Source organism: Camelus dromedarius, chromosome 5 (genome assembly GCF_036321535.1).
Source record: "Camelus dromedarius isolate mCamDro1 chromosome 5, mCamDro1.pat, whole genome shotgun sequence".
Taxonomy (NCBI): Eukaryota; Metazoa; Chordata; class Mammalia; order Artiodactyla; family Camelidae; genus Camelus; species Camelus dromedarius.
Window position 1 is genome coordinate 64,283,268 of NC_087440.1, and position 27,158 is coordinate 64,310,425.

Below are 27,158 nucleotides of genomic sequence, written 5' to 3' on the forward strand. Positions count from 1 at the left end.
TTCTCACTAACTCAGAGTCACCCGGAAAGCCTCAGCTGAAGTCTCCATGCCTGGGAGCCCTGGGAAGATCCTGGGCTGAACCAGGCCCTGGAGTCTGCAAATCCAAGTTCAGAATGGAAGACATAACCAAAGCATGACTTCCCTGCTGCCTTCACCTGGGGACAATCAGAAGATGAGGGGGGTGTGAAGTTTAAGTTTTAAAACAAGATACAAGAGGTGTGCTCCATGGTTTAGAAGACGGCCAGTATAAGGGTGAAGACACACGACTTCTCAGCTGCCCCATTTAAACAAAGAAGGAATGACCAACCCAGTCCAACTTTCTAAGAAGGGACTTACTCCAGCTGTGACTTTGTCCCTTAACTTCTAATGTGGCTTCCTTTTCCTTCAACCCCACCTCTGCTCTCCCAGCTCTGACACCCTGCAACTCCAGACCAGCTGAGTTATCATCTGAAAAAGGACCAAATTATCCAGATTCCACTGGATCATCCAAGCATTACTGCTGGAGATGTGAGAGAATATCTCTTCCAACATTTTTATTTTATGGATAAGGGAAAAAAAGGCCAAAGGTCTCAAGTCACATGCCCGGAGTCACTGAACTGAGACATGAACCCATGTATTATGACCCCTAGCATGTCACTCCATTCTACACCAACATGCTAACTCTCAAAGGGGGTCAGCCCCTCTCCCAGGCCACCACCTCAACCTTTGTTCCTCTTCCACAAACATCTCAAAATGTAGAAAAGCCACAGTGTTAACTTGCCTGGAACAGACAGGGATGAAAGATATGAGAATCACTTCAGTGAACTAGCTGGTCACCTTTGAATGGAGTAATCAGTGGCCACAAATATTTTCTCAGAAGAACAGGATAATCCAGAGCTTGCTGTACTTTGCAGAGTATACTTGGGCCCCAGGGTCATAATCAGGGTGTCCACAGCTGGACTGTAAGGATGGGCAGGGTAAGGTCCAGAAACTAGGTTGGAGGATGAGGACTGGAGTCCAGAATCTGCAAAGATAAACTACTATGCCTAGTGGCGGTAGGGTGACAAGAAAAATGCTGCCCAGAGAGCCTGCTGAGTAAGAGGAAAACATGGCATCACAATGAAATGGAGTTTATGAGATATATTCCTATGCCAAGCAGAAAGCCTGGTCTTCTTATGGTAACCCCTGGGCCATCTGGTCTACTTCCCTAAAGCGGGGTACCGACCTCTCTCTTCTTCCCAAACATTCGCCAGGAAGTTGATTTTCAAAAGAGAATCTTGACGTCCATCTCCTTTTAACTAGCTGTGTTTAATCCACACCAGCTCTCCTTCTTATAGTTTAACTAGCAGTACCTCCTCTCTTACCTTCTCCCAACATTTATTCCACCACGACATCCAGGGCTTTAGAACACAATAGAATCAGATGGATGTCCGTTCAAACCCCAATTTGGCTACTAGCTGGCTGTGTGACATGTGCAATGACTTTATCTTTCAGAGCCTCAGCTGTAAAATGGAGATAATCAATAATAGCTATCTCATTGCCGTGTGAGGAGAACCTATATCAAGTGCTTACTTAGCCCAGTGCCCGGCATATCATAAGTATTCAATAAACAGTGGCTGTCTTTGTTATTGTTGCTATCATCACTGAAGCCAGCTACAGTTCCACGTGTGGAATTAAGTCTCAGAGGGCGGAAACAGGCCATCCAAGGTCGCACAAGGGAGTTAGGGAGGGATCCCAGATTTCCTAACCCCGGAAGCCTTTGCCAACCATCAGCTCCTACACAAATGTCATCGCCTAATGACCTAGAAATCTGGGTCTCTGATCATATCCAAGGACCACAGCTGATGATTTAATAGGTACTCACTGTGTGCTAGATACTGGGCCGGCTATATGAAAGTTTTAAGTCATCTCCTTGTTTGTAGCAGGCAAAAACACAATTACAAAACAAAAGTCTGGAGTCACTGCTTATGTTGCCCAGTGGTGACAATATTTCTTGTCCACGGTTGTTTTAAGATGGGAGATGAAAGTAAGACCAATGCCCTGGCTGCCTTCTTTCTGGTTTTAGAAAGCCTTTTTCAACTGGGAATGGGGGGGGGGGGGTCCTAGGGACTGGAGACTAAGTGGGGTCTGGCCAAGGACAGCTGTGGAAAAGAAGATGGGAGCTGGCAGTGGCCTAAAAATGGGTCCCCATCATTGCTCCAAAGAACAGCAGTTATTTTCTGCAAGGTGGACCTCTTGCTGTACTAGACCTGTCCCTACACTGACTGTGCAAACAATGAAACCAGGGTGCCCCAGGAAGCACATTTTATCTTGAAGCATGAATCACCCCTTGGAAGTCCAGAAAAGAACCCTTTCTTTGTGGTCCTTCAATCTCCTTCTTGGCCAGCATCCCTAGTTCCTCAGGGGTGTCAAGGCCTTAGGAAAACTCTGAGTGAGTGACCTTTTTGATGGAAACAGACCATTCCAGAAGCTCATGTGACAGGAGTGCCTCTTAAAAACTGAAAGGAAACAATGAATGAATGAACCAGCCAGAAGGCCTTGGTCATTCAAGTCCAACTGCGAAGGCAGCTAGAAATGGCTAATCCAGTATGTCCTAATGCAGGGCTTCTGAAGAGGAAAAGAATGGCAGAGAGAGCCCTCTCCAATCATGCCCTTGATCTGTGAGATCTCCTTACGGTAACTTAGGATTTGACAATGCAATTGCAGGTCATGCCTTTTTTTTTAACTGCCATGCTTCTAGAGGGTGGAGCAGCAGAAAGGCACCATCTGAGGACCCAGGTCCTGCCCACGTCAACTGTTGGCCATAATTCCAAGGATGCTGTCCCTTGTACAATACCAGCCACACTGGGAGCCAAAAACCCTGAGAGGATATCAAACTCCCTGTTGAGGAGTCAGCAGAGTAAAGGACAACGGGGAGCTGGATGTTCAGAAAGAGGAACTGGCAATGACTTTAGTTACCCCTCAAATTGCCAGATTGGATTGTGACCGGCCCCAAAGGTGTGAGCACCAACATTGGCAGAGGGTGGAAAGTTCCCTTTCAGAACCATCCTCTGAGGGAGCAGTGGGCCAGTATCATTCTGTGACCCCACTACATTTATAAGGGAACTGATGTTAAAATGAACATGGAGGACAGACTTAGGGCAGAGGAGGGCAGGAGTCCACACCTGCAGGGAGGATGTGAGCAAAGGAAAGGGAGAAGGCGCTCCTTTTCACCTGGGAATGTGATAGATTCCTTATCCAGCCTCAGTTCTATCTATGGATGTCAGCTGCAGGGGTGAAAACCATGTCCCTCTCCTTGACTCACAGCAGCATGGCACGTCCCACAGCTCAAAGCCTCAGGTAAACGTACATTTGAAATTAAATCCATGGGTACCCTATCTATCAGTGCATCTTTATCACACAATGAAAAAGTGTAACCAGTGTGTCTCCTCCGGTACTGAAGTCTAAGCAGTCTTAAATCCTAGGAAAGGAAAACTTCCTCTGCACAGACATTCAGGCATCCCACAGCCAGTGTGTTAATCCTCAGTGTGACTGTTTCCTTCAGTGGAAACCACAGTCAAAAATGCCACCTCCTAGCCCTTCCCCCAAATCAGCTTACGCTTTACTTTTTAAATACAAAGTCTCTGATTTCTGAGAGGTGGGGATGGAGTGGAAGCCAAAGACCAGGCCAGCAAGGCTGAGTTTCTTCCTGCTCAGACGATCAGACTCCCTTCTTACACTCCCTCCTTAGCCAGGTGTTGCCACAAAGGATAGCTCAGAGTTTGCCAAGTCAGAAATTACCCACATCTTAAAAGGAATGTTCCTGGAATAAAAAAAAAAAAACAATAAAACCCACACTGCCTTGTCTGTAAATCCGGGGTAGGGGAGGAGGGCAGAGGAAAGTAAAGAGATACAAGTTTGAAAGCAGCCAGGCTATGCCAGGGTTAGATCTCCCTTCCCTCAAGGACAGCCAGATCTGATGGTGCTGATGATAAAGTCGTGCGGCTTCACTTTACTGCCCCTACCCAGGTCTCAGCCTGTAACATCAGCATCCCCAGCACCATCAGAGACCCTGCTCAGAGCTCAGAGGGTGACTGCCACTGACATCCAGGCTGTGACACTGCCTACCAGGAAACATCCTACTAGGAAGGAGCTGTAAGGCATCTGGAGAGCAAAGGCAGACAGAAAACACCTGCTGCCAGTACGCTGTCCCAAGTGCCCTTCTGATTAAAAACTACACTTTTAAAACCAACACTGAGCTTCCCTGATGACAAATGCTGAAATGTAGCCCTTTCCTGCAAAAAGACACCTTTCCCTTTAGAAACGATACGTGAATCTGATACGAGGAAAATAAACACAGTATAAGGCTGCCTAACTCATTTAACATCTTTCATTCAAGAACCTGAGGCACTTAAGTCACTTTATAAATGTAAAAATTCATGCCTCATCACTTTAAAAGAGGGAGTCAGAGGGAGTATCATGTTCCCATCTTAGGAACAGTCAACCGAAAAGCCCCTCTCTCACCAGTGGAGGTGGGGCGGTCAGACCTTCATACCATTATCCTCAGCTCTGAACAGCTTGGGATAAACCCAAAGGAGGACTGAGCCATAATCAGCCCTGTCTATTTAAAGGGGAAAGGGCCCTAGAAGTGGGACTGGTGGTGCTCTCTAGCCTAGCGCCTGCATCCGACTTCGGCCACAAGTTCCAGAACCATATAGATTTATAGCTCAGGAGACTTCATTTTCTCCCACTATCCCTTACTGGTCCTGGAACCTCCCTCCCTCCTGTAACTTTAAGTAGCCAAAGTCAACACTAAATTAGCTTGTCATTTCCCTCCAAGGACCAGATAAAAAAAGTTGATTCTGCCTCTACTATCTGCCCAGTTACCACTCATTTCTGACCCCAGATATAAAGCCCTGGGGAGGAGGCCAAGCCTCATCTCAGCCCACCCCTCCATGCCTTGAGGGCAAGGTGTCCTGGCAGGCCCACCTCTGACCTAACTACTCATATCATTAATTCATTCACAGGAACAGACAGGAGTCACCCAGCAGTCCAGCCCCCACCGCCACCCAGTGCCTTCTGTCTCCACAGGCAAGCAGCTGTAGCTCTGCCTTGCAACCAGGGGGAACCCCTACTCTCAAAGGGCTGTCCTTTCTAAGAGGAAGAAAGGCAATGGGCAGTCCTGCCACAGGATGGAAATCAGTGGTCACATGCAAGCTGGCTCAGAGCTGGAGGCACCTTGTTCCTGGAGACATAAGGTCGGGGAGTGGGTACCTGGAAACTGGCGCCTTTTGTTTTCTAGAGAGAAAGAAACTGTATCCTGCTCCCCCCTCCGCCTGCCCAAGGAAGGCCATTCAACCCTAGCCTTGACCCCTCTTCCTGGTTAGAGCAAAGAGAAAAACCCGGGCCTCCTGATGACCCAAGTCTGAAGGCCAGAGTAACAGCTCATTTGTTACTGGCTGCTGAGAACGCAGGAGAATTGGTGAGTAGAGCCCCCAAGGTTACACTAGCACAGCTCCCCGGGGTCCTGCTCTCTTCCTCCTAGGAGGGCTTGAAGTGGCATCAGAACAGCCTGCCACCCTAAGCTCTGTACCTGAGGCAACCAAACAAACATACCCCCAAGGAGACTGTGGAGACAGAGGGAGACATAGTCCAGAAAAGGAAAGGAAGGGGATCAGTTTCTGACTGGGCACAGAAAGAGAGAAAGGAAGATACCTGGGAAAGAGGCCAGTATCTCCCTGCCCTTGCGGTAATGGTCCCCATCCCAGCCCCGCATCTGTCACAGTGCACGGGAGAAAAGGGTGGGCAGATGGAAAGCTAGCAGCCAGGGGGTTGGGCTGGGCCCCAGGGCACGGATCTGGGGAGGAGAGGACGCCTAGGTGTGCAGTCCACCATCACCTAGTTTTTCCATGCACCCTGGAGAGAGGGTTCGTCTGGCACGGTTCCCTCCCCTTCAGAAAAGTCCTCAGCCTCAAACTCAGGAGGATCCGTGGTTCCCACTTCCAAGCTCTGGCTCTCTAGCTTCCACCCAGACTGACGCCCCCTCCACCCTCCCGAGGCGGCTTCGGGGATGCTCTCCGCCCGCCCGGAGGAAGAGGGGGTGTCAACCTTCCGCTGCCGGAGATCCGCGGCTGGCCCCTTCCCCTCACATCTCCCCGATACCCTTTTGTTTCAGGCGGGGAAAGTTGCCAACCTGCACCCCTTTCCCAACACGCCCCCCTGTGCGCCCATCCCCCGCAGGGAATCCAAGCCCGAGAGCACCATCTAATCTGCGGCTCGCTCTCTAGCCGAGGCAGCCGCTTTGAAACCGAAAGCAAAGAGGAAGCGGGATCCGGCTGCGCCCCTAGCCCGGCTGCCGGGTAGCCGGATCTTCCCCATCACCGCACCGTCGCCCGCGCCCCCCGCACTCGGCGCTGCCCGCCCCGCGCGGCCACCTTCCCCGGCGGCGGAAAGGCCTCCCTGCGGACATCGGGGGCACCTACCGGTGCGGGGCCGCGGCCGCGAGCAGGGGCAAGGCAGGGCCGGCAGCCTGCCGGGCGCAGGTGCGGCCAGGAGCGCGGTCTCCCCGGCTCGCTCCCGCTCCTCCTCCCGCGCCGGGACTCGGGGCGCTCTCCTGCGCCGCCTGCTCCCCGCCCCCACGCCCGGCGCTCGGGCTCCCCCCGCGCCGAGTTGCGGGCCGTGCCTCCCCCACGCCGCCGGCCCTCCCGCGCCGCACCTAGTCCCGCATTGTGTGTCGGCGCCCGCCGCGGCGGCGCGGGGGTCCGGGGGCTGCGGCCGCCGCTGCCCGGGCCGAACGGAGCCCCCGGCGGCGGCGGCGGCGGCGGCACTCACCCATAGTATGGATGCGCTGCAAACTGCACATGCTCGCGTCTGACAGGCGCCCTGCCTCCGGCCCCACTTAACTCCTTGCTCGCCCGCTCGCACGCAGGGCCGCTGCCCCGCCGACCCCCACGTCTCCCGCCGCCGGGGGTCGGCCGCGCCCGGGGCGCCTGGAAGCGCGCCTTCGGCTGGGGCCTCGGCGCAGGTGGCTGCAGTGCAGAGCTCCTCGGTCCTCCTGGCCCCCGCCACCTCTCCTGCGTTTGAGGGGTCTGCAGAAACCCGGAGGAGAGGACTGGCCAGGATCCCTCACCTCCCAGCTCGTAGGACTTGAGGGGACTGCTTGTACAGCACCCAATGTGGGTACTCTGTAGGTCCCAGCTACCCAAGGGCCATAGTCCACACGGTGTTGCAGACCCACTATGTGCCAGCATTGGGTTCCGTGCTGTCTGTTCATTGAAACGGGCCTGCAAGATCGTTTTCATTATCCCCATTTTCAAGATGGAAAAACTGAGTGAGGCCTATGGAAGTTAAGGAATCTGCCTAAGGCCAAGCCTGAACCTTCAAGGTGCACAATTTGGTTTATACCACAAAGATTAAACAGAAGATGTTCTTTCTGAAGTCAATGTAGATTCTACTATTGGAAAGTGGAAAAGAACAGATGTCATCTAGAAAGCCTGGAGACTCTGGTATGAGGAACTGTGGAAAATCGGTGACAGACAGAGGGCTCTGACTTGAAACAGGCCCCTCAGGCGGGTCCCAGGTCCTGCAGAAAGGCTGAACCGGGAGTAGGAATGTATTCCAACCCTTATTCCCACGCCAAGCCTGGGTCCCAGCACTGGACACTGCAGCCAAGAGGAAAGGACAGTTTTACAAATTTAAAACGCCTCCTGAGGGTGTCTTTTTGTAAATAATCCGTCCAGAGGGGGCGCCCTTTTCTAACTCGCACACCCACTCTGTGTGTCTAGGCCTGACCTGAGAGGTCTGATGGCTGATTACCTCCAACCTTCTCCCTCTTTTTATAAACACGCCAGTGACAGAGAGCTATCAGAGGTCTAAGGCAGCACAGAGTCTTCTAAGAAAAGGAACCTGAGGTTCATCCAGCTGGTCTTGCCTCACTCTGGGTGAGAAATTGAACTGCTATCCTACTGTCTGAACCTAATCTGATCCTAAGTCTTCCCCTAATTGCCTGATAGAGTCATGCATTTTCCATCAACTTACTGGCCAGGATTTTCAAAGATCAGCAGAGGGATGGGCAATGTGGACAGCGAGTTCTAGGTCCATCGCATGCACATGCGTTCTTGGGCTGGCTGATAGTTTTTTCCACAAGGAGGGCACTGGGGTTTGATAAGGGCAGAAGCAGTTATGTGGGATTTCTCAAACCAGTATAGAAAGTACACAGCCATGTGGTGCCAATGGCAAGAGCTCTTGGCTTCCCTGAGTTAATTTCTTCCTCTATGATGGAGATAATATCGCCTCCTTCATAAGTATATTGTGATGACCCAATAACATAATGCATGTAGAGTCCTCAGTACAGTAGCCTTCAATAACAGGTAAGTGTTTTCTCCTGGGGGTAAATCAGGGATGAGGGAGAAGCAGGGCTACAGTGAAGCATGTGGGCCATCCTAGAACACTGTCGGAGACGAAGGAAACAGCTTCCTCTCAGGAACACCTTGGCAAAAGAGGCATCAGTAAGTCTGGCAGTAAAACCCACCTGCTGAAGAAAAGACCTCCCTGGCACCCCCTTGCCTCAGAGGCCCAGTTCTCCTGCTGGGGCTCTCAGTCTGTGCCTGGCAGCTGATTCCGCTCCCTTCCGGCTCTGGGAGGCAGCATTGCACAGAGGAAAGCATAATGGGCTATTAAGGCAGGAGATCTGAATTTGGGATGACTTATAGTGTGCTATACCACAATATTTTTAGGGCCCATGAAAATGTTTGAGTTTCCTTTAAAATCAGAGGCAAAAAAAATGAACTTTGAGGTCAAAGAAAATGTATACACGTATAATTTTAGTATAGAAGCCATAGTATATAGAAGCCAAGATGCCAGTTACAGAATCCAAAAGAAGGAAGAGTTAGGAACTAAGGCACAAGACGTGGCATCAGCCAATATCTACTTTATCCAGCTCTCTCATGGACTTCTCTCCATCATCTGGGTCTTCCTCATTCTAAATTAAGAATCATTTCTTCCCAACAAAAATTTATATAATGCGTTACAATTGCTTTCTCTTTGGGTAAGGGAGCTATTTTTAATCCTCATTTTATAAATGAGAAAGTCAAAGCTCAGAGAGATTTGTGGTTTGGTCAAGGTTATATTGCTAGTGAAGGCAGAATGCAGTTCAAACTCAGGTCTTTTGGCACCCCATCCAAGGTCCTTTCCATCTGCACCTAGATTTCAAATAAGACCAGGTGTGTACAGGGCAACGCTGTCTGCTGCAGAAGCATACCTAAAAATGGTTTCTGTAGCAACGAGTGGGTCCCTGGCTTTTTACCCAAAGAATACTGAGACATGCATACAGTGTTGGGGGATGGGTGGCCCTGGGTGAAGGTAGGCACAGTGATAGCACAGTGATCGTGGTTCTAGTGATTCAAGTACAGATTCAAGGTGAAGAGCTCTGGGACAAACCAAACCCCACTGCACTAACACACACCAAAGATGCCAGCCCTGCCTTTGACTTCTTGTCTTATCAAAGCAACCATGATCTGAGTTCAGACTCCACATCCTAGCCAGAAGGCAGTGTATTTAAATTCCCTGAGCCTATTTCCTCATCTGCAAGGTGCAAATGGCAGTAATAGTCAACCTCCTGGCTGTTGTAAGCATAAATAAGATGATGCATAGAGGTACTTAGTATAGTGCCAGGCACATATACAGAGTTTGAGGTCCCTGTCACCATAGGGATTTAATATTCGTTCTTTTCACATCTCTCTTCTATCACCAGGTGGGGGGAAAAGAGAGTCTTTTAAGTGTCTTTGTAGTCTCTAAAGTGCCTGAAATGTGTTAGGTTCTTAACCATATTTTCTGAGAGACAGGAACTTTTCTGCCCTTCAACAAAGTAAACCACCCATAAAGCAGTAGCTCTTGTCCACCATAAGTAATTTTCTCAATGACTTTCAAGGGGAACCAGAAAGACTTCCTTATAATCGGTAGAGAGGATCGGTTCCCTGGGGGCTGCCCTCTGACCACAAGTCAGGAGAGATGTTGCTCAAGAGGGTGATTTCGGTGGAGGGACTGGGCCAGCAGCCAGAGCAGGAAGGACCTGAGAGGGAGCTGGAGCATGGAAGTTGGAAGCCAACAAAGAATTATGTACAGTCTGTCACAGATGCTGGGATAAGAAAGAGAGAAGTGAGGTGAGGGGCAGAGGAAGCATTGAAGTCAAAGGCAATCTTGAGTTTGGAATTACTTGGACCAGCTTTAGAGGAAAATAAGACAGGTGAGAAAGAACTGGGGGAACCCCCATGGAACCAGTCCTCCCTGACAAGTATACAGAAATCCCTCTGTTCCCTTTGAAAGTCAGCATGAAAGCTACTTATGGTGGACAAGATCTACCACTTTATGGATGGTGTGCTTAGTAGGAGGGCAGAAAAGTTCTTGTCTTCCAGAAAATACAAACGTGGTATTGGCTGTAAGAAAGGAGATCAAGGTTATCTGCTGGAGTTTGAAAATGGGGAGTCTCTCTGTACCATCCTTTTCTGGAAATAGGAAGAAAAGAGGCATAAAGAGTTTAAGGACTATGAACCTGCATCATTTAGGATTCTTTGGCTGCAAGCAACAGAAACCAACTTTACTATCTTAAGTGTAAAAGGACAGTATTGACAGGGTATGATCAGGTGGCTCACGGATTTGGAGGGGATGCTGGCAAAACAGACTTGAAAAGGCTGGGACCAGGATGGCTTTGGGAGACCAGGAAATGGGAAGTAACTGAGAGTCTCCTTAGGGTTCTGCTGCCAGAACAATGGGACTTAATCTTATCACTTCTGCTCAAGTGTAAGAGTCAAATTTGCCTAAATTGATTATGCATCCACCTCTTGGCCAGGGAAGAGCCAGCAGGATACCCTGATGTAAACTCCACAACTGAGAAGAAAGCAGTGACAGAGAAATCAAAATGCTGTTACCCAAAGGAAGAGAAAGGCTCCTAGGTGGCCCCTGAAAAGTGAGTGTCCATGGCACCAGGGAGGCAAGCAGCACAGAGAATGAACACCTGACTCAGAGCCCCCTAAGGTTCTTGGCTATAAGAGGAGGTGAAAGGAGAATCACAGAAGCTTCCAGAAAGTAGCAGGAAGCTCTGAAAAGTACCGGGACAGGAAGGCATAGATTGCTGTATAAAAATCACTGCTAGTGCTGGGGTGGGCATAGAACTGGAGACAGGCTAACTTTTTAGGGACTTCGCACTGCTATGAGCTGTGCTCAGGAATGGGTGAGCTGTGCTCAGGAAAGGGTGATCTGTGATAAGGGAAGCAGGTGCAAAAGGTTACTGAGGATGCCCTCGACTGTTTATGAAGTGCCTCGGAGGGGTAGAAAGGGGTACCAGCAGAGAGAGAAGAGGCATCAGGCCCCAGGGAAATGGTCAAGTTGACTGCAGGTTTATCAGAAGCTTTGCTATCCATACGTACCTTCACAGAGCTCTCAAAATAATATATGTTCCTACTTTGGGGATATTTAAGAGTCATGTCCTCTCTCCTTTTTTTAGTCATCAGAAGAAAACGCAGTGGGTAAGAACTATGCAGTATTCATGAACACCTTGAGCATGAAAATGAGGAACTCACCATTCTGTGATAATGTGAATTCATCCATAAAGCATTAAGACATTAATGTGTGTGCACGAAGACAGCCTGGAAAATGAGATGCATGCAGGTTCATGAGACTAGCAGTAAATTAAGGGGCAGTGGGGAGGTCAAGGCTAAAAGAAGTCAAAGTGAAAATTTGAACAGACATTGAAACTACACAGGTTCATAGTTGTACATGTGAGTTTAACCGTGAAAGCTGTAAATTTGGGGTTGTGGAGGGGATAGAATTGATTATAAAACTTGGGAATCATGAGGAGAACCATCCCCATCCCCAGCTGCTCTCATTTCCGACTCAGCAGTCAGCCCAGGTGCTGGGCAAATTTGAAAGAATTTCTGCCCTGGAGATTAGAAACCAAACTCCAAGCTGGTCACCTCCCCTCTGTGCCTCCCTTTGCCAGGATACAAGGAGCTTAGTCGTTTGAGGAGGGACAAAGGAGTATTGTTAAGGTGAGCCTGGGTATGAGAAGGCTTTGCAACTAAAAGCTTTTATGCTGCTATCTAAGTAAGCCATTGCCTGGGGGGACACTGTGTGCCTGTCCCAAGTTCATATATTGGTTCAAAGAGAAATTTCAGCCAGACACGGTGATTGCAGAAGGATATCTTGGGACTTGGCAACATTAATTGGTTAAGAATTTTGATCATAACATCTCATCCAAGACCCAATTGCTGGCCCCACTAGGTCCTGGGATGGGTTAGAGTGGGAAAAATCTATCTCTTTGTAGATCTGAGTCAAAAGGTTTCTCCCGTAGGAGCTGGCTGAGAGGCAGCACAGCTTAGGGGTGGGAGTGGGCTTGGGTTGGGTAGGGTGAGTGTCCAGATTGTATCACCAAGGATCGGCTAAAATCTGTTTCAGTTCTTTACCCTTTGTCCTGGCTCTTCTAGGAGAACTCTGCCCCCTTCAGGAAAAGCTGCATAAGTCTGAGAGGTCAGTGATCTCAGGGACCCCATCTTGTCTGGGGATTTAGTTTAGTTGAAGTGTCCTAGAAGTCTCAGGTGCTAGCTAATTAATGTTAAGTATTTAAATGTCTTCTCTCCCCTACTACTGTGCTGTTGTGAGGACTGGACTCCTGACTTCAAGGAAGTTATTATTCAATTCAACAATCATTAATGTACCATCCACTGTGCTAAGGATTAGGGTCATGGAGGTAACAAGATTGTGACCTACACATGTGGGTATGGGAACAATACCCAACAGTCTCTGACAAAGGATTACCCCTGCTCCTCATGACTGCAGTTTTGTACCTCCCGTGCCGTGGAAGGTCTGTGATTATTTGTGTTCTCAGATGGAGCAGTTACCATGCTAGGCTTTATCTCGACCACACTTGATTTTTAAAGTAAACTCTCAGGCACTGGCTCAAAATTGACTAGTATTTGCAAATTGACACACTCCTTCCTGTCAAAAGGCTCTTTGCCCCTCTTTCCTGCCCACGGCTTAGGTCAAGGTTTGCTTTCTCTTATGCCCTTCAACAAGATGCAGACTTAGGAATCCATCTTTGGTGGATTCTTTCATATCTGTGAGCAGTAATGCCAGGTATAGAGGGGTGACCTCCCCAGGGAAGGTAGCAGAGGGGTCTAGGAACAGGGAAGGAAGAAGAGTGGGGTTCCCGATGACACAAAGGAAGACCACAGAGAGGATGAGTGCATTGTCCTGGGACTGCAAGTCTGTTCAGAGTGCACAGGCTGAGAAGGGGCCTGGTTGCTCTGGGGCCTCATCTTGACCTGTTAAGTGCCCTTATGGGCATTTGTATGATGGGAGATTAACACTACATCATATCCTGGAGCTTTTACTATTTAAATCCAAATTCATGTTGTAGGAAGACACTGGGTCCATTGGGTCCCACCCCGTGTCCCAACTGCTACTGTTCACTAGGCTGAATGAAGCTGGCTGTTGGCCCCAAACTCTCGAATGTCAAAGGAAGGGCCACGAGGGTCTCTGGTGCTACAGTCAAGATGTGTGGATGAATGTGGGTGGGTGTAGAGGAGTGAGAAGGGGTAGAGGGAAGGAAGGGGGAGGAGGTGGAGGGGCTCCAAACTTTCTCCTTGAAATCACCCACCAAGCTGCTCCCGCCCAGAACTTCACAAACTCAAGCCTCTGGACTATACCGAACTAGCATCACATTTCTTCTTTCCTCAACTAGAGACCATGGCTGAATATGTCATTTCCCTTGCAGGATGTAAAATGGGCTTGGATTAGAACTAGACCCAACTTAACTCTGTCCCCAGACTTGTGTCTGCTCCTTCAAGACCTGGACAGCTACCAGACCACAAGGACACAGTATATAATAGGAATCCAGTAATGCCGTTGTGGTCTGAGCTCAGTTGCTCTGAAGAGGTAACAGGATCCAGGAAATATCCAAAGAATGTGAGTCCCCTCTGATCTCAGCATTGGTCCCCAGCTCCCCACTTGCTATATCCCTGCCCACGATCTTCACCAATTGGAGGCAGTGAGATGGCATTAAACTTGAAGGATGGGAGGTCATGAGGGCAAATTCTGCCTCTTTGGCAGATTGTGGCTTTATTGAGTTAGTTGTTGACTTCCCCACATCTCAGCTTTCTACTTTACTGATGAGATCAATATTTTAAAAACATTTTAATAGCTTTATTAGAAAAATGATTCATACTCCTTTTAAAACATTCACATAATATAGAAAAGAACAAAGCAGAAACTAAAACATTATACCAAATTTCTACAGCCAAAGATATCACCATTTATGTATAGGGAAAAGAATCTACCTATATTTATATACATAGATATATATAGTTATGTAGTTGCACATAAAGTAAACCCTGTTATACATACTTTTCTAGAAATTGTTTCATTTGACATTAAGTAATGAATATCTTTCCATGTCAATAAAAATAACTCTTCACCATAAATTTAATAGCTGCATAGTACTTTATTTTCTAGATGAATCATAATAATTTATATTCCAGGTCCCAATTGATGGGCATTTAGGTTGTATCTTTTTAAAATTTGTTATTACTGCTGCTGGAAATGTTGGGGGCCATACAGTCACTTCAACCATCCTACTCCTAATGAGAAAAATACTGAATGATGTAGCTCAAGGAAAGGCACGAGAATCATGAAAGCCTGTCAGTGAGAACAGCAATTTGGAGTGGAGGAAAAGGTCCTAGGAAATTTTTAGTGATCCTCACCTCTGTAAATGGTTTCCAATCTTAGATACATTACTACATAGTGTACATAATGTATATTACTCTTCTACTGGCTTGAGTGGCAAGTATACTTAGGGAAATTTCTCATTCTGAATAGTCAGAATGAATATTTTGCTTCCCAAAAGAACCATGAGTGTCTTTGTTCAAGGGATCCTGGGTCCACAGAAGCACAACGCCCTGGGCCCTGCAGGGAAATTCCTGCTTTCAGGGTCAGGCCATTCCTGAAGCCATCTGAATGTTTCCCCAGTGGCCAGTGGGGCAACACGTATCTTGAAGGAGCAGCAGTCACGTATCACCCCCACAGCAATGCCTGTTTGTTTCCCATCCTAGGAATAGGTGCGTTCTGCTCCATCGCTGACCTCCCCTCACATACAAGACCTGTCTGTTGGTTCTACCTGATTCCTTTGGGTGGACCCCACTCTGTAAGAGGGAAAGGGCTAGCGCTCCCTCTTCCTGACCTGGACCGGGAAACTCAGAACCTGGAAATGTGGATACTCCTTTCTGGAAAGGTGCACTGTCCATACAACCTCTCTGAAAACTCCAGAGCTCGCTTCTGCATGAGGAGAGCTCCCAGAACATGGGTTCCCTCAGCGCTCTGAGCGCAGCAGTCTGGTTCCAGCTCCGTGTCCCATCAGTTTCTCTGATGATTCTTAATCCTCGACCTGGACTTTGTGCAGAAGGGACTCTTCCTTGCCCTGCTCTGATGGCACGGCTGGGTGAGAGGTGCCTGGGGTAAGTGCCAAGGTGATGGTCTGTGCACTGCTGGAGCCAAGCATTCACAGCTGGGTGGGGGAGAATGTTCTTTCCATCTTTCCTTACTTCACCTAGTCTTTTAACTCTCCACTAAATTCTCCAATTCCCTTCCCTGAAACTATGTAGAGTTGAATAGGGACAAAAGACACAGAGTTTAAAGTCTCCACTTTAGGCAGAGCTTAAAGCCTCATTAATTACCACTTTTCAAAATGACCAAAGCCTGTAGTGGTCAGATCAGAAGAAAACGGATCAGGTCTGAGGTGCAGCTGGGAGTAGGAATGGGGGGCACCGGACCCTTTAGGAAGACATGCCATGCCCACCACCAGATGGCGCTGAGAGAAAGCCTGCGACGCCCTAGCAGGTCCTGGGTCATGCACAGGACTTTGAGAGGGAAGGCAGGCTTTGTCATCTGGACTAATCCTCCTTCACAGAAGGGAGCTGGCAACAGGAGCTCCCAGTAGGATATAGGTCCTGACACTCGTAAAAACCCGAACCTGAGCATGACGACCAGAAGCATAAGGAGGCAAAGTTCTGACTGATCAAAGGAGGCCTACTGATTTCATTCTAAACCACCGGGGGTTGAAGAAAGAGCTGCAATGGCTGTCTTCTCATTCCTTCAGGTATTTCACGCCTTCCCTTCTCTGTGAATTCTGGGGCGCTTGTGGGCCCACTCTTACAGCAGCCACACCCTGGAAGGCGGCCTGCAGGGGAATGCGGTATCCTTGAAGCAGAGGGTACTCCCAGCCCTTTGTGTGGGTCCCCACCCACCCAGTCCCTAGGCCCCTTCCGGGCAGAAGAAGCATCTGCTCAGAGGGGAAGCCAAGGGGCTCCTCAGACTGCTGGAGCAACTGCCACCTGCTTGGAGCTGGTCCCCTGTCTAGCTCCCCCTGCCCCTTGATGTGAGCAGCCATTTTTTTCACCTGTGATGGAAGCTGATGGAGACATAAGACAGCTGGTTTCAAACCATGATGTTGCAAGTTCTCAAATGATCTAGAATCCCAGTGAGATGACTGGGTTTACCAGGTTCTCATTCCCTGAGCTCCGTCAGCTCCCAACTCAGCTTCCCTTCCTCCATCCCTGCCATCTCCTCTCCCGCCGGCTCTCTCTTGCTTAGGGAGCCCACAGCTGCACTGGACAGATCATTTTGCATTGACATATGTTGTCATTACATCAGTTCTACCCCGTGTTCCCCTCTGGGGCTATTGTGGAGTGTTGGCATATGATGCATCACAAACCAGTCAATACCAGGCACCCAACGGGTCCTAAGAAGCAGGAAAATACAGACCCCTGAGCCTGCCACTCCCAATGCCCAGGGCCTGAATGCATATTTTTAATAAGCACCCCCAGGATTTTGTGATGTGAGGCTAGATGGGGAATCACTGCCTACCTTCTCATTGGAATCCTTCTCCTCCAGGCCCTCCTTTTATCTATTCCTCTTAATAGTTAGTTTCCAGGTCCCTAGTCTTTGCACGTCTTCCTAGTCCTTTATCCCTTTATACCTTCAAGTTCCCTTAACAACACTTACTAGGTGCCCATCATATACCTTTATCTCCACCTTTGCAAGCACCCTCAAAGATAAGCATTCTGATCTCTGTTTTCCAAATGCAGAGCCCCTCCCCTCCCCGGCTTTCTCTGGCTCTGGAGCCCACAGCTGCACTGGACACATCATTTGTGGGGATACAGGTGGTAACTGCATCAGTTCTTCCCCATGTTCCCCACAGGGAAGAGGCTGGGTTCGACGGTAGGTATGTCTGGTTCTGAAGCCTGTGCCCTGAGTTCATCCGTCACACTTGCCACATTTTGTTTCCTCGCACAGTGCCTGTAAAATAGGAAGTGCTCCATAAATATTTGTTGGTGAGTAGCTGAGTGAATAAATGAAAGAAAGATCCATGCTCAAGGTTAGAACATCCCCCACCTCACTGCCCTTCCAGTCCCACCTGGATGATGACTGAGCCTCTGTGACTCCCACCCATGAGATTCAGCAGCAGAAATAGCCTCCTGACTTCTCTGTAACAAAAGAGCTACCAAGCTCTGCCCTGGCTCCTGAGGCAGAAGGCTGCCCCCACCCCCCCACCCCGGACTGGCCCCAGGGCTCCTGGAATCTGAGGCCCCTCCCCCTTCTCCTCCCTGCTCTCCTTCCCCTTTACCCTCCTTCCAACAGCAACTGAGAACCAGACCCTGAAGGCAGAAGAAGGGCTGCTTTGATTTGGGAGGGTTTCATGAAGCAGGAGGGATCTCTTTGGAGCCCAGACCCCCACTCAGGGAAAACAAGTTAGGTTGGGAAGTGAGGTCTCCAGAAGGCCCAGGCCATAGGTAAGATGAACCCTCAAACATTTCACCAGTTCTCCTAGAGTTATTGCCGTCTCTCAAGCCAGCTTGCTAAATGATTGCAATCTTGCAACAAAGAGAACTCCTTGGGAGCAGAAACCACGTCTGGACCCAGCAGAGAAGATGCTGAGGGAGGGACACGGGAGAGTGTATGGTAAACATTAGACCTCCAACAAGTACTTGTTCAAAGAATGAATAATAAAAGGTCCCATTTATACAGCTCTTGTTAAGTGCCAGATACCATACTATCTCATTTAACCCTCTCACCAAGCCTAGGATGCAAGAATTATTATCACCATTTTACAAACGAGGTGTTAACTCAGCAGGCTTAAGCAATCACCCCAAGGTTACATCAGCACATATATGGTAAAGCTGAGACTTGAACTGCGGGGTCTGTTCAGTTCTGAGGTCCCAATTCTTTCCCACAGTGCTGCCCAGAGAACCAGGCACACAGCAGGATGCTGTTATATTGGCTCTGGAGGTTATTTATTTATTTATCTATTAATTTATCTTTTTTTTTTTGGAGAGAGGAGGAGGTAATTAGGTTTATCTATTTACATATACATTTTTTTTTAATTGAAGTATAGTCAGTTCACAATGTTGTGTCAATTTCTGGGGTACAGCACGTTTCAGCCGTACATGAATATACATATATTTGTTTTCATATTCTTTTTCGCCGTAAGCTACTCCAAGATGTCAAATATAGTTCTCTGTGCTATACAGTATAAACTTGTTTATCTATTTAATATATACCAGTCTGTATCTGTAAATCTCAAACTCCCAGTTTATCCCTTCCCACTCCCTTCCCTCCTGGTAACCATAAGTTTGTTTTGTCTGTGAGTCTGTTTCTGTTTTATACATAAGTTCAATTGTCTTTTTTTTTTTTTTTAGATTCCACATATGAGTGATATCATATGGTATTTTTCTTTCTCTTTCTGGCTTACTTCACTTAGAATGACATTCTCCAGGGCCATCCATGTTGCTGCAAATGGCATTATTTTATTTTATTTTTTATGGCTGAGTAGTATATACTGCAACTTCTTTATCCAGTCATCTGTTGATGGACATTTAGGTTGTTTCCATGTCTTGGCTATTGTAAATAGTGCTGCTATGAACATTGGGGAACAGGTGTCTTTTTGAATTAATGATCCCTCTGGATATATGCCCAGGAGTGGGATTGCTGGATCATATGGTAAGTCTATTTTTAGTTCTTTGATGAATCTCCATACTGTTTTCCACAATGGCTGCACCAAACTGCATTCCCACCAACATATATATATTTTTTAATGGTGGCACTGGGGATTGAACCCAGGACCTCGTGCACGCACTCCACCACTGAGCTATACCTTCCCCCCTTGGAGGAATTTAGTTCTTAACTATTTCAGTCTAAACTGAGTGGTGTGTGTATTTAAACTGATTTTCCTCTCACCCCTAGAGTGGTTAGTTAGCATCTGAAGTACTCTAATCAGGGATCTGCACTCTGGAGAGTGGTTACATAAACACTTCAAACGCCATCAAAATCTACGCTAGTGGGCTGAATGTGCTTGAGAGATGCCAGAAATCATCTTTCACTGGTGCAGTAAGTGGTTTTCAAAATATGGAGTTGGCTAGAAAGATGATGTGGGCCCTCACATGAATGACAGGTAAGAACCAGACCAGGCCAACTCCCTGGCTCCCCTGAAGCAGGCTGTGGGATTTTGGTGCCTGCTTGTAACTGTTGTATACTTGGCAGATTTTGGTGCCTGCTTGTAACTGTTGTATACTTGGCAGATTTTGTCCCCTCTCCTATTACCTCCTGTAGGTAGGGTATGAAAAACTTGGCTGTTTTTCATACCCTACCTACAGGAGGTAATAGGAGAGGGGACAAAAGGCCACTCATCTCCAGTGGCTACAAATATAGGAACTTGACAAGCACCAAAGGGACAAATTGGTTCAGACCTGTTCACAACAGGTGCCCATCCGTCCTCTCAGAAGATTAAAAGGAGGCCCTCAGCTTCCGTGGCCCAATTGACCCTTCAAAACTGAGCATGTGTTGGCTTCCTCCCCTTCTCTCTGTTGTCAAGCCATTTGCAATAATAAGCTAACATAAACAGAAACGAGCTTTAGGTGTGGTGGGCACCATTTCCCTATGGCTCCTTAGAGAGGTCTGGAGCCCCGGTGCCTTTCCCCTAGACCCAACCTCCCTCCCTTCCCCGTACAGCTCTGGCCCAAGATGGCACCCAGCATGGCATTTTTTCTTTACCTCAGTTTTACAAAGTTCCCCTTCTGCCGGAGTGATTCCCTCATAATCCTGCCTTTCCCCCCAACTCTCCAGGGTAAAGGATAGCTGTGCTGAGGAAATAATTTCCCCACTTTACAGCAGGACGAACTGAGGCAGGAAGCAAGAAGATGGTTTAACCAAGATTACAGGTGTGCAGCTAATGGAGTCCCTGGAACAACTTGAAAGTCAGCTACCATAAATGAGTGAATGAATGAAAGGAAAGGAGGAGGGAAGAAGAGAGGAACATTGGTGTCAACTGATGTTAGCATCTGGATTTGGCAGTGGCCACAGTTTGATTCTGTCTCAGTTCCACAGAGGGCTACATGGAAAGGGCTTTAAGACAGAAAGATCGTGGGAAGAAGATAACATCTCAGACATCACAACCCTTAATCCCAGGGTTAAGTTTGGGGAAGGCCAGCCTGGAGGTCCACAGGAATTCATCCTTGGGGTAGGGCAGCGTGGGGAGCTGTGGTTGAGGGTACCAATGAGGAGCCAGGCTTCACTGGAGCCAGAACAGCTGCCTCTGATGATTGGGGACCAATGGAGGAGGTGGAGGAGACACCAGAAACCCAACCAGAGTTGGGGGAAGGCAGGCAGGACCTTTCTGGGCTGCCAGCATAGGGTGGCTAGAGCCAGGCAGAGGAGGCAACTTCAGCAAAGAAGGCTGGTGGGAGAATCCCTAGCATTAGATGGGAAACTGCTCTGCCTGTGAGCATCCCTGCCGGCTTGTGTATTAATTACCTGTAGCCCCCAAAGAATGCCAGGGTCTAGGGCTGTGGGAGTCACTTTCTCCCTGGAGCGGAAGAGGGGACAGGCTCATTCTCCTCCAGGCATCCATTCACTCTGCTGAGTACTAAGTAGGTACTAATAATAATAAATAGAAGAGCAATAAAAGTGAACGATAAAAAGCATTATTGGGACAATTGGGGAAACTGGAATATGGCGTGTATAGTAGATGATAGTATTGTGTTGATACTAAATTTCCTAAGTGTGTTGATATTAGGAAAACATGCTTGTTCTTAGGAGGAATATGCTGAACTGTTCAGGGGTAAAAGGTCATGACGTTACAACTAACTCTTAAATGAAAAAAATATATCTATATACGCATATACATAGAGAGAAAGAGAGAGAAGAGAAAGTAAATACAGCAATAAGTTAACAATTGGTAAATCTAGGAGAAGAGTTTACAGGTGCTTAATGTACTGTTTTTTGCAACTTCTATAGGTTTGACATTTTCAAAATAAAAAGTTGGGGGGCAGGGAATTTGAGGGAAGAAGAATAGTTGTCACTTATTGAACAATGATCGGATCCCCAAATTTATGTAACCCTATTATCTGATTTAATTCTCAAACCAACTCCAGAGGGAGACATTCTGATTCCCATATTAAAGATAAGGAAACTGAGTCCCAGAGAGGCTAAGGAACTCATCTGGGTTTACAGAGCTGGATTGAAACAGAGCCCAAAGCAAGGGGGAGGTCACGCAGAGGAGTGCAGTTGGGAGACCATAGGCTAACACTTTGTTGAGCCTTTCTGTGTGTCGGCAGTACTTTAAAATCATCCATGCATTTAACTCATTTCATCCTCCCTTTCTAAAAGCTTTCTACTTTGTGATAAATCATTTCATCGACACCAGTGGGAGGGAAAAAGGGGCACTGGAACCCACTGACAGAAGTGTGGGTTGGTGAGTCTCCTTTGAGGGCAATTTGGCAGCATCTATTGAAATTTAAAATTCACATTGTATTTACACCCAGCAATTTCACTTTTAAGTACTAGACCTTAAAGACAGTCATATATATGGACCAAGAAGTATGTCCAGAAATATTCATTGCAGCAAGGTAAGTAATAGCCAAGGAAGGATTGGAAACATCCTAAATATTCGTCATTAGGAACACTAGGGAACCATTGTAAAAAGTAAGGCAAATGAACAAACAGAACAAAACAGAAACAGAGCTATAGATACAGAGAACAAACAGGTGGTTGCCAGAGGGGAGGAGGGCGGGGGAGGAAAGAAATAGGTGAAGGAGATTAAAAGGTACAAACTTCCAGTTGCAAAACAAATGAGTCACAGGTATGAAATGTACAGCTTGGAGCATATAGTCAATAACTAGTAGTATCTTTTTATGGTGGCGTAGCATAACTAGACTTTTACTGTAGTGATCATTTTGAAATGTGTAGAAATATCGAATCACTGTGTTGTATACTAGGAACTAACATAGTGTTGTAGTTCAGTTATACTTCAAAGACAAACTCATAGAAAAAGAGATCAGATTTGTGGTTATCAGAGGCGGGGGATGGAGGGGACTGGATGAAGGCAGTCAATAGCTACAAACTTCTAGTTATATGAGAAATAAGTACTAGGGATTTACTGCACAACATGATAAATATAATGAACACTGCTGTATGTTATATATCAAAGTTAAGAGAGTAAATCCTGAGTTCTCATCACAAAGAAAAAAATTTTTTCCATTTCTTTAATTTTGTATCTATATGAGAGGAGCTAAATCTTTTGTGGTAATCATTTCATGATGTATGTAAGTCAAATCATTATGTTGCACACCTTAAACTTATACGGTACTATATATCAATTAAATCTCCATAAAACTTGGGCGGGGTAAGTAAGGCATTTCTAAGTATGATGATGTGTCACACTTAGAGTCAACAAATGGCAAAGTCAGGACAAAAAAGTAAGGGATGCTTCCTTAGTGTTGAAATACATATGTACTTATGAATACATGAATACTTACATGTGCATAAAATATCTTGAAGGAATACACACAAAAACTTACCACAGCAGTTGTGTTTGGGGAGGAGTGATCTGGGGGACAAGAAGAGGGGCAGAGACTTAGTTTATTGTTCGCCCTTCTGTATTATTTGAAATTTATACTACATGCATGATTACCTATTCAAAGTGAGTGAATGCATGCATGCATGCATGCATGCAGGAATGGATGAATGAAGGAATCTCCCTTACAAATGCCACAGGCTTCCTTAGGCAACACTTCTGGTGTTGAAGGGGATACCAGAGGCCAGTGTCCCACAGTCTGGGGCTGATCTATCCCGATCGTTAGGAGCTATGAATCCATTTGTAAGTTCAGCCCCTGAAGTCCCGTTGACGCAGTTGAACTTTCACCCTTGGCCTCCTGAACTACCTATTCCAGCTTTTCATAGTCTGGGTTCTCAAAATTGTGCGTGAGAATTACCTGGGGAGCTTATTAGCTGGGCAACTTCACCTGCAGAGAATCAGATTCAAAACTGGGGTGCAGCCAGGGGCTCTTTCACCACCGCCTGGAGTGAGACTTCTAAAGCTCCTTTGGAGAAATGGACCCTGGTGACGTCTGCCTCTCTGTTCAGGCCTACACCGAGAGCCTGCAGGATTGGGGAAGAAAGCTCTGTTTTGAAACGCTGATCCTTCCCTGCAATATTCTCCAGACTCACCTTTACCCCATATCCAGCAAACCAAAAATTAAGTGCTCCAGTCCCCTCTGGGAGTAGGAGTGTCCTGGTGAGCTGACGGACAGTAAGGGTGCCCCGCGAGCTGCCCGCAGGCGGTGTCCTGTTTGCCTTTCTGGCTCCTAGGCAGGCTCCTTTACAATAAGTAATGCATGCATACATACATATATACAGGCATGCATAATACATACATACATACATACGCAAGCAAGTTACCCTCTAGGCTGCGGTGAGGTGTTTTGTTTTTGCTTTTTTTTTTTTTTTTTCCAAATTATAAATTAGAACTTTGGTCTGCCAGTGGACAAGACTCTGAAATAAGAACTGCTCTAAATATCCGGCGTGACGGTTCCTGCACGACAAAATGCTGGACTCCCCTCTGGAGGGGTAGGGTCTGGTCTTGCGCCCCATCCTACGAGGGTCCCAAGCTGGCAGGGAGCTGAGCAGATCCCGGGGCGCCCTGGCCGCCCCTGGCTGCAGCCGATTCGGCCTCCGCAGAGAGCTCGGGGCCGGAGCCCGGGAGAGGCCCCCCCCCCCCGACCCACGGGACCCTGCCGCCCCAGGGACGAGCCGAGCGATGTGGAGAGGTGGGAGGCTGGAGCCTGCTGAGGTCATTTCCTGTGCCTCTCCGCGAGCCGCCCCGGGAGCCGAGCCCCGCGCTCTGCCTTTAAGGAGCGGGCGGGGAGCCGGCAGAGAGGGGGCGCGGCGGAGCGTTGAATGGGGCGCGGCGGAGTCGGCTCGGCTTTGTGCGGCCAGCCCGCGGGCACCCCTCCCGGCCCAGCCGCTCCTGCCCCGCCCACCCCGACCCCTGCTGCCGGGGACCGGAGACCCGGCGGCCGCTTCGGACTCGGGCGAGATCGACGCAAGGTCAGCGGCGGACGCGCACGGGGGCCGCCCGTGTGCCCGGTGCGCGGCGGGGACTCCCGCGAGCTGGCTGGAGGTGAGCGGCCCCCGGCGCCCCGCGGGCAGGGACGGGTGGGGTGGAGGGGGTGCGCAGGCGGGGGTGGGTGTTTGGTGGGGTGGAGAGGATCGGCTGCCTCTGGCCAGAGGGCGATTCCGGAGCAGGTGCCTCCCTACCTGCAAACGAACTCCAGCGGCTGGGAGCGCCGGGAGCCGCGGGTCGGGCTCTGGGGACCCGCGCCGCGAGGCGAGGAGTAGCCTTCCTAGGGAGGATCCGGAATTTGGGACCGGCTCGATCCAGTTGCTCCCGGGAAGGGCCCTCGGAGCGAACTTGCAAGCTTTCCACTGCGTTGCCTGAGCTCTCGCTCGTTCTCCCACCTCCCGCTCCCGTCCCCCCTTGGGTTATCCCTTCTGTGATTTCTGGGTGGCTCTCTTAGGGGTCCTTATGGATTAAGCTTAACTCCTACAGGCAGGTCAGTCAAACAGAAAAGAAAACCAGTTGGGCGCCGAATGACACCAAGAGCTTTGTGTCCTAGGAGCCTTAGAGAGGAATCGGTCACCGGGGCGCAGGCGGCCTTAATAGAGGTGGCAGAGGCAATGAAGTCCCTCATCTGGGAGTAGAATCCGCTCTCTGTTGGATTTGTCCCTGCCAGGGGATGTCTCTTCTATAAACTTTTACTATGAATACACCTCATAAAACTTCCGGACGGAGCCTTAGTTCCAGCTAAAACCTCTGCGTAAAAGATTGCTTGAGTAACAATTTCAATGGAAAAGTCGTTTGTTCCTTCATTAAACTTTTTGGACGGTCTTCTATGCCGCGGACACTGTGTATATGGTAACATCACTTGACATTTTATAGAACATCACTTCCAGCGTTTTGCCCCCATTCTGTGACGGACGAAACTAGGACTGAGAGAAATTGTGATTTGCCCAAGGTCATATAGCTGAAAAGTGGAAGAGGCAAGACTCAAAACAGAAGCCCCCTAAATTCCAAATGTGGGGTGTGATCCACTGTCCACCCACCACCTTCCTTCCCATGAGCTGCTGAGGGAGCCTGCTCAGAGCTGGGCTATGGTGGCTTACACACTGTGGTCCCAAACTCACTGAAACTAACACCGGAGCTGAGAAAATGTGGCTCCCTCTCTGCCCTCTCCAGAAGTCACCAGCTATAGAAGAGGGATTGTACCTCCCACTTTGCTCCTGGGAGGAGCACTCTTTACTATTCCCCTCCCTCTATGAGGTTGTGTTTCTGCGTGTGGAACTCTGCTCCTTGTGGGTTGAAGAGTGCTTTCTACGCACTGATGCTAAGATGCCAGGTTCCCACATGTGACTTCACAGCGGGGTGGCTGCTGAGCCACTGTCCTGCATACTCTGGCCGACCCAGCTGAACCATCTCTCCCTTCTTCAAAAACAAATTCAAAACAGACCTCTGTGACAGGCAAACAGGCACTTGTTGCTGGCTGGAGTGTGAATTAGCCTCAGGGGAGGGCAATTTGGACTATTTGGCCATTTAAAAATCTATATGATCTAGCCCTACAATTCAATTTCTGGGACTTTAGCCTTCAGATAAACTCTGATGTGCATGAAATGATAGCTATTCATTGCAACATTATTTATTTTAGCAAAAGGTTTCAGACAATCCAAAAGTCTGTCAATATGGGCTCAGATGAAATCATGTAATAGCCGCACAATAGAATACATTAAAGCTATTAAAAAGCATGGAGGGAAAATGGGGCAGGTATATATATACATGTATATTTATAACATGTATATATACACATATATATCTGTGTGTATATATACATATATATCTGTGTGTATATATATATACATATATCGATATAAGAAACTCTGAGTTATACTAAGTAGAGCATGCATAGTTGCTACCATTTGTGTGTGATGTATATATGAACACTTGTATGTGCACTGAGCATCTCTGAGAGACACACATCCCTGTAACAGTGGTTGCCTTTGGGGAGAACTATTGTTGGAGTACAGTGTGGGAAGAAGCCTTGCTTTGCACCATATACTCCTTTGTTCAGTATTCAAAAATAAAGAGATAAAATAAGTTTTAAAAATCCCCTGACCTCCTCTGTGAGGTGGATCTGATGGTGAGCGTATCTGTGGGCCACATTTCCTTGTATGCCCAGAACACTGTGGGTTTGCCTTTTGTTTGTTGATAGTAACTGTCATTTATTGAGTGCTTACCGTGTGCCAGGCTTTTATAATATTTCCTTTAATTCTCAAAAAAATCCAACATAGCATGGTCTATGAAATGCCATTTTTGAAGGTCAAAAAAATGGTTAAATGTTGACAGTTTCTTATGGTTCAACCCAAGATTATTGCTCTCCTTTTCAAGTATTACTGCCTTCAATTTCAAAATGGAACCGAGGCTCAGAGAAGTTAAGCAAACGGTTGATGATCACAGGACTAATTAGTGCTTGAGCCAGTGTTCAAAACCAGGCCTGTCTGGCACCAGGATTCTGGATCTTAAGTATACGCTCTGCTGTTTCTCTTTATTGGTTTTGTCTCAAGGGATGCTATTCCTGGTTGTCTCAGCTCCTTCTGGTATTTAGATCCTGGAAGGCTGGAACACGCTCACCTTTTCCTGTCCTCCCCAGCGTGGTGAAATGTGATGCTTACTCAGCCCTCAAAAGAGGTAAAATGCATGCTGTCAGCTTAATCAGGTGACAGTGTGAGATCAGAGGAAGCTGTGCCCCCTGTGTCCCCTCCCCCACCCC

At 48.0% G+C, this 27,158-nt stretch overlaps 1 protein-coding gene and 1 long non-coding RNA gene across 3 annotated transcripts in view; one reads left to right on the forward strand and one right to left on the reverse strand.

Moving 5' to 3' along the window:
* Positions 1-16,261: 16,261 nt before the first annotated feature.
* On the reverse strand, positions 16,262-24,677 carry LOC116153568 (uncharacterized). Its single transcript, XR_010381004.1, has 3 exons — positions 24,595-24,677; positions 22,857-22,885; positions 16,262-17,301 (listed from the first exon to the last, which is right to left on the reverse strand). It is a non-coding gene; the product is annotated as an uncharacterized LOC116153568 (long non-coding RNA).
* The window catches only part of PLEKHH1 (pleckstrin homology, MyTH4 and FERM domain containing H1), a 50,604-nt gene continuing 47,777 nt past the window's right edge, over positions 24,332-27,158 (forward strand). Inside the window, exon 1 of one of the 2 annotated variants that reach the window (XM_031453903.2) lies at positions 24,332-24,457. The gene's annotated coding sequence lies outside the window, so the exon portion shown is untranslated. The remainder of the gene's footprint in view (positions 24,458-27,158) is intronic. The other variant, XM_031453904.2, reaches the window with a different exon arrangement.